Source organism: Crotalus tigris, unplaced genomic scaffold (genome assembly GCF_016545835.1).
Source record: "Crotalus tigris isolate CLP2741 ecotype Arizona unplaced genomic scaffold, ASM1654583v1 scf7180000017935.1779662, whole genome shotgun sequence".
Classification (NCBI taxonomy): Eukaryota; Metazoa; Chordata; class Lepidosauria; order Squamata; family Viperidae; genus Crotalus; species Crotalus tigris.
In genome coordinates this window covers 142,499-150,243 of record NW_024096727.1, presented here as the reverse complement: position 1 = coordinate 150,243, position 7,745 = coordinate 142,499, and positions in this window count along the sequence as shown.

The following is a 7,745-nucleotide window of genomic DNA, read 5'->3' as shown; positions in this document are numbered from 1 at the left end:
ATCTTTTCAGAGCAGGATAATTTTGTAAATCCTGAAGAGGTACCTTACATTTTGAGAATTATATTCTTTCCAACTATTAGATAGTGCTCAAATGTGTGGCTTAATTGCTTTTTATTTAATACATTAACCAAAATTACTTTAAGGCTTTGCATAGATAGAAATTTTAATCTTTCTTCATTGGTGCTTTGTGCAGGATATTTCATATTTCCATACAAAAACGTCATTTTGTTTTCTGTTTAGAATTTGAAGTGAAAAATTGCTACTTTTTTCTGCTTTGATTTTTAATTGGTAATAAACAAAATATTAGACCTAAAAGTACTCACTGATTTCTAAATTTAAAATGGATTCCTGCAGTCTTTCGCTTATTGTTGAAGCAGTTTTTCACATAGAAGACTAAAGGGGGTAGGTAATGGGACTGGGAAGACTCGATCCAAATCATCACATAACTACAGTATTCATTATGTGGCTCTGAGTTAATCTCTCTCTCAACCTAAAGCTTCTTGGTTAGGAGAAAACCACAGACAACAATTAATCATGAATCATTTTTGATAATGAGAATGCCACCGTGCCAGACTGAACTGGCCAGGTGGATACTATGGCAGGCAAGCAGTCCTTCAAGTAACCTGGCCCTATGCCATGTAGGACTTGAGAAATAGCAACCTATAGCTAGGTAAATGCAATGAAGGAAAGAGCTTAGCTGAAATAAAGGAAATAGCTGTGTTGTGGTCCTCATTCCTTAAAAAGGCTATGTGTCTTAGGGCAGAAGAGACTTCCTCGCAGTAGGAGACATAGCAGCAAAACAAAAACAAAAAACAATGGGAACTTAAATTTGATTGTGACAGTATATAACATGTGCATCAGGGCAAACTTCTGATCAGTTGTTTTAAAATTATGTAGATGTCAAAATATAACCTCTTTGCCCATCATTTATTTAAGAAACAATCTCTTGTTATTTTAGGTAGTTTGCAAAAGGTGCTTTGAATAGAATAGAATGAAATGCTATAATATTGGTGTTCATCAGTGGACTCTTGTATAGTTTCAGTTGAAAGAAACTTGTTATACCGCATTTCATAGGAAGCATTCCAGATTAAAATGCCTAGGTAGCTTGACAAAATATTGTATATTAGCATCAGTATATGTAAATAGTGTGCATCATGCTGTATTAACATTTACAGTATCACCGTATTGGAGAGAGACAGCTCTATTTTTTATCCTTTATTGCCTTCTAATTTGAAGAATAGCTAACATGGTCATATATAGAACATAGATGTCCAATTTAATAGAATATATTTCTTTACAGAATACAAGCATAATAACTAGCCTGGCATTGTGTCTGAAGATAAAGGCAAATTGTACTAAAATTCCTTCCGAATTAAAGAACACCATGGGAAGTGTTTCAGATTTGACATTATACATATTAAATAAGGTATGTGTTCAGGAGAGTTTCATTGCTGCCTTGTTCTATAGCTTGATAGTTTTAAAAAATCCAGAATAATTAGAATTCATGGTGCTAACTGATCTCATTATATATTCTATGGGAAGAAAAGGTGTAACTATAATACAGGAAAGATGCTTATTGTGAGATATATAACTATAATTCACCAAAATTCATTATACTGAGACATGGCAAAGTTTAGAATACCCAGTGCATTCAAAACTAATTCAAGATATTTAGATTTTAGGATTTCAAGTCCAAACCAAATATTCAAGAGGTTAATAATCACAGGAAAAGAAAACCTGATAGTATATTTTAGAGTTCTTACTTGCAAAATATTGAAATAAATGCTTTGAAGTAATATGCTCTCATATGGCTACCTAAAAAATACAAAAGAATACAAAATACCATATTTTCTTTAAAATTCTCATATGTAAATACTAATTGCCTTCATTCACCTATGAATCCAATACAATAGGTCTGATTTTCCAAAGCATTTTCATTAGAAACTGTTCTAGTCAAATTCTGTCAGTATCTTTAAACTGGCAACAAGGGTTACATCTTTCTTTTTTTTACAGCCATGTCTAACTACTGTTATAAATATTAATTATAAACAGCTTATATATTTATGTTTTAATCTAGAATTATTGCACCTTACAATCACACAACCACAGCCGGTATTATCATCAATGCAAGAAATTCATCAGAAAATTTGATTGTACCCATACTTTGTGTTGCCTAAAGAATGTTGTTTCAGCCTTGAGTTCCTGGTGGAAGAAGTTTCTTTATCATGATTATCCCCAAAGGGAATAAAGTTAAATGCAGCTTTTATAATCTAGATGAAACTGTGATATACATCAGACTTTTTCTACAGAAAAGTATGCAAATATCCTCTGCTAATGCCTTGACAAGACTGTGAATTTGTTCCATGAGTCCTACAATGGGAAACATTAGAAGAAAAGAAGTAGGCTGCCAATATATCAAAGGTCTCAAGTGCTAATGACAGTTAAAAAAAATAAGACAATGAATGAAATATTCCATATTTATTAGTTTCTGTTTTATGATGTATACATGTGCTGTATATATTTTGCATCCTAAGAAATCTTCACTAATGTAAGGATTCCTGAACACATTGTTTTCATGCGGTAGTTAATAGAGAGCAAGGCAGTAGTTTGGGGAATGGTTATGACAAAGGTACAAATAGATAGCTTGTAGGAATTAGAACAATGTATTTAAAAAAGTATAATTTCTTTATTATACAGAAGTTAGAAAGATTTTTGCTGAGGTACTTTGCAAAAATGAATAAATATTAAGGTTTTTTTTTTAAAAAAGCATCAGCCCTGTACAAATGTTTATTTAATACAATACCATTATGCTTGTCTATACTTTGCAATTTTATGCAACTGATTTTTTATAGTATTAAGTTAGCTATAATTATGTACCCTACATATTGCAGTTAAGTATTTAACAATGCTTAATTGCAGTGTGTGCTAATTTTTTTAGCTATGGGAGAATATTAGAGGTTGAGGAAAAGTATTTGCTTTATGGTAGAATGCCCCTTACTGACATTTAACAATGTGTTAGGGATGTTCAAATGCTTCAATTTCAGAAAACTGTAAATTGAAACATCCCGTTTTATATTCAGGCATGCTGCTCTTAACTTTGTTGGATATGTGCTGACCCTGAATCATTCTAACAAGTGTTTCATGCCTCTCAAAATAAGACTATATCCTGCATGCAACACTAAAGAGTCACAGTGTTGAAATAGTTCAAATTCAAAATATTATGCCTGCTGTTAATAAAATCAGCTTAAGATCTCATGTTCAGAGATTGAGTACATTCAGGATTGCATAGTCCTAACCAATTTCAAGAGAAGGCACAGATACGGGAAGTACAGAAATCAAAGCAGGGCTCTTCCAAAGCAACTCCAAACTGACAATTCTAAACTTGTTAAATGATTCAAAATGGAATAAATAGTGTCTACATGATTTAATCTTAGAATGTGTGAACCCAAGCACTGTGTTTTTAAAAATAGACTAAAATGTGAAAGCTCCTTCAGGTTATCTATTGGTGCCTTTATGGACATGTTCTTGTAATTTTCAAAGAAAAAAGGTTTGTTTTGGGACTTCTAGGATGTTGTTTTGACTTCCTAGTCAACTTTATGAGTCCCTGGTGGTCTTGCTTAATAGTATTAACTTGTTGGCCCTGCTTAGCTTTTCTCACCTGCCAAGATTCAAAAGAAGATGCATAGCTCTATAGAAAGCCAACTCTTGAACAGAAGGATTAGGATAAGTGAAGTTATAACTCACAGTTCTAGTTTCTAATTGCAATGAATGGACAGTCTTAATTAAACCAATCATAATATTTGAGAGGAAGCAGGGGAATTTGAAACAATTCCCTCAGGCTGGCAACATCCCTGCAGAATCCAAAAGAAGTCCATTTTTCTCAAGTTTCTTACTTCCTACATACTTTATTTCCACAAAGTTTATATGCAGAAAAAATTATGCTTTTTTTTTCTTACCTCCACATTCTATATTTGGGTATGTCTGGAACCTAACATTTGGCTGTTGGATCTTTTTTTGGGGGGGGGGGAACCTCTGTACAACCTGCAAAGAATTATGTTCTCAAACATAGCAAGCTACCCTGTTTCTATTCTAAAGTGTACACATTCCTCGTTTATCCTCCTTCACTCATTTAGTATACTCATTCACCAATGACATAACTAATTTGACTGAAGCCTCAGCCTGTAGACACCATTATCCTTGGAAACAGTGCTGGTTTCAACTCAAACATTTAATGAAAAAAAGAGGTAATTTGTATCAATTCTCATATTCAGATAGCCTGCCAAAGTATGTTCAGTTCCAAAGAAAAGTACTTACAGAGTTTTCCATTTTTGCCAACTCTCCTTGACATATCAGAGAAAAGTAAATATTTACTGTTAAATATTTCCCCTCCCAAAAGAGCCATGGCTATGGCTAGAGTTATACTCCAAGAATTTATCTCTAGCTAGTATATTTTTATTTTCTTCCACTACCTGTCAGATAGCGTTTTAAGTCAATGGGTAATAAAGCTATTCAGCTGTCCAGAGTTACCAGCAGTTGGGCAGCATATACATTTAATTAATTAATATCTAATATTAGTAAGTCCAAAGACTCATGTTTTCTGAAATTAAATCAATTAGAACCAATTAGTCCAGGAAAAAAAACTATTAGGCAATTTCATACATCAGCAAGCTACATTTCATGGAAAGATCAGCTTGTTCTTTGGTCTTAGATTGCTACTCTGTAGATAAAATTAAGATATAACTTAAATTAAGATATAAATAAAACCCAGCAAATATTAAAACTGGAACATTATTATACATATTGAAAATTGATGAGACGTTTATTGTAATGTTTTCTAGAATTGTTTCAAATGATTGTTGAATGAGGGTTATCTGGTAAATCAGTATATTCTGAAACTCATTTTTACATGTAAACACATCTGGTTCCAGTTGAATAGAATCATATCTCCATTCATTTCAACTTTGTACATTTCCCTTCTGGTCTTATGCATTATGGGTATAAATCTTTGATTTGATGACAAAAGAACTGTCTTTCATTTTGAAGACCAGGATGACATTTTTCCCTGAGGGCTTTGCATTTGTGTGCAAGAAAACAGTAAGTGACTCTGTTGTCTTTTAATGTTATTCTTTAAACTAGCACATATATCCTGATCCAGTGCTACATTGGACTATGGATATATACTATTTGTGTTGTATTCAATGTGATGCATTTGGAAAAGAATGCACAAGCTTATTGCTAGCAGTTTCAGTTTATTATATTATGTAGTATTAATTAGATGTCAAATCTTGATGACCCTGTCAGATCTTCAGGATGATTTATCCTCAGTCTGCTGCTTTATATTTCCTACTTCTGTATAGACCCAAGTAAATATTATTGTTGATCACCTATATTAGAAGAATCACACCAGAGTATCTGCCTCCCCTTGGGAAATGGCAGATATAGGCCTAAGGATTTGACCTCAGACATTTCGTCCTTTGAACACACTCTAAAATGTCTCTGTTCTTCATAGAGGAGCCCCTTCCTCTTCAACCAGTGCTTCTACCACAGATTCAAAGTATGGCAAGATGGCAGTGGTTGTTCAATGAAAGTAATGCAGGTAATAAAGGAAGAAGCTATAAGAAAGCAAGAGGAAAAGGAAGAGTAAAATGTAAAAAAACCATTCATGACAGACTGAATGAAAGCAGTCCCAGAGACTAGGATGGGAGAAGGATGATGGACGTAAAAAAGATAATCTCTCCTTTCTTCTCACCATATCCCACCACCTGAAGTGTCAGGCAACCAGCAGCTTCTCAGTTATATTTTCAGCCAATGGCTGGAAAAACAGCTCCAGTTCTGGAAGAAAAGCAATAGAGTTGTATCCAGAGCAACTATATTTATGGCCACCAAGACTTCAGCTGTCAGCAGTCTTGGGGGATAAAGGGGAAATGAGATGGCAGCCACTTAGGACAGCCCAATAAAAAAGGGGCTGGAACCTCTACCTATATTATGAATAGAGAACAAAAAATGGATAATATTTTAATATTAAAAATGCATAGATAAAGAATATAATTAATGGTTGGTTAGGTTAGGAAGGTGAGTTAAAGTTAGGCTATAACAGATACGATAAAAATTTCCTGCCAGTTGAAGAGAAAGAAGTGAGAATTTAATTCAGATAAAGAATAAGTGTCCTGCTTGGAAATAATAAAAGGTTATTCCAAAGCATTAATTACTTATGAGAATTTCTTACCTAATAAAGCTCTAATAAATTTCCTTAACACTGGAAATAATTGAGATTTGCAAGATTGATGTCAACAGATCAAACTTGGAAACTGAAGACATGCAAGCTAACACTATGGTTTATTACCAGACTATAGTTACAATCTTCCAGGTCTGAACGTCCTCCCCTTCTCCCTTACTTTATCTTAATGGGATCTGGGTAGGATAATGTCTGAAATGCTTTCTCAACTTACAGTTCTGGGGCAGATTCAGATTTCTTTGATATGTTATCTTGATTACAGTGGTTCCTCCTGTTCCTCAGCATTATTCCTTCTATCCATTATGCTGACAAATTAAACATTCAAAAATTGGAACATTATTGCCAAATGGGAAGATAAATCTCAACCAGAATAGCTCTCTCACCAAATAATGTAATGGAATATCAGTCAGAGCCCTGAGTTCTTGTTTAAAAAAAAAAAAATCTCTTGATGCCTCAATCTCCAGTTCTGCAGGTGTTTCTTCACAAAGTGGAACTAGGACAGGCTATTCGGCAGAGGCATGTTGTTCCATGATGGGAAGGAGAAGGTAGTTTCTTCAGGCAATTCCCCTTCCCCCATTCTACAAGTAGATACAATTCATTTCGTACTAATACTTACCACTTGTTTCTTACAGACAGTTCAAGTATTTTCAACAAAGTTCAACTTGCAGTAAACAGCTTGCCTCTTAACACATTACTATCTTACCAGATGTCCAACCAGTACTCTCAAGTTTGGAAATTATTTTACATTGATGAAAATTAAAATTACAGTTTTTAATTTTGACTTTTTAGCAGCCCCATCATATTCTCGAATTCCGTTTAGTAGGGCTGTGCAATGTTTCAGATTTCTGCTTCTCTTAAAAGCTGCAAAATATGAGGGAGCATAAAAGTAGTATAAAGATCTATAGCACCTTAAATCAGCTATATATTTTCGATGAAAAGAGATTGGTGACTTTGAGATATTGCAGCCAGGGGCAACATTTGTACTTCCAAATGTCAAAAATGGGTCTTGGAGATGCTTATTAATATTTAATATTACTGCTTATTAATATTTAGCTTATGATTACTCACAATTCCAATATTTTTAATATTTTAACAAATATACTGTACATGTGATTTTTCCATAAGTAAAAATAAATCTTTCTGTTCAGTTTCATTGCTATTTTCAGCCACTTTTCTAACCTATCCAAATAATTCTGTTTCGTTTTTTTACTAATTGTCTCATCCATCTGATGACCATTTCTTTTCCTCATCCAAGTCAAAAATATTGAAGAGGACAAGGACCAAAACAATTCTGTAGTATTCTACTTGTTACTATATACTTCACTCTGATGATGAACTGTTTCAATGTTCTCTAACTATGGTTTCCATGTCCACTCAACAGACATGCCATACTTAATTAACTTTACTCAGGATGCCATGATGCTTCTGTAAGGATGAACAAATATGACCAATCTTTCACAATCAAAATTTAATTAAAAAAATTAAAGAAGTGTTGGTTTGCTGGTTCTTT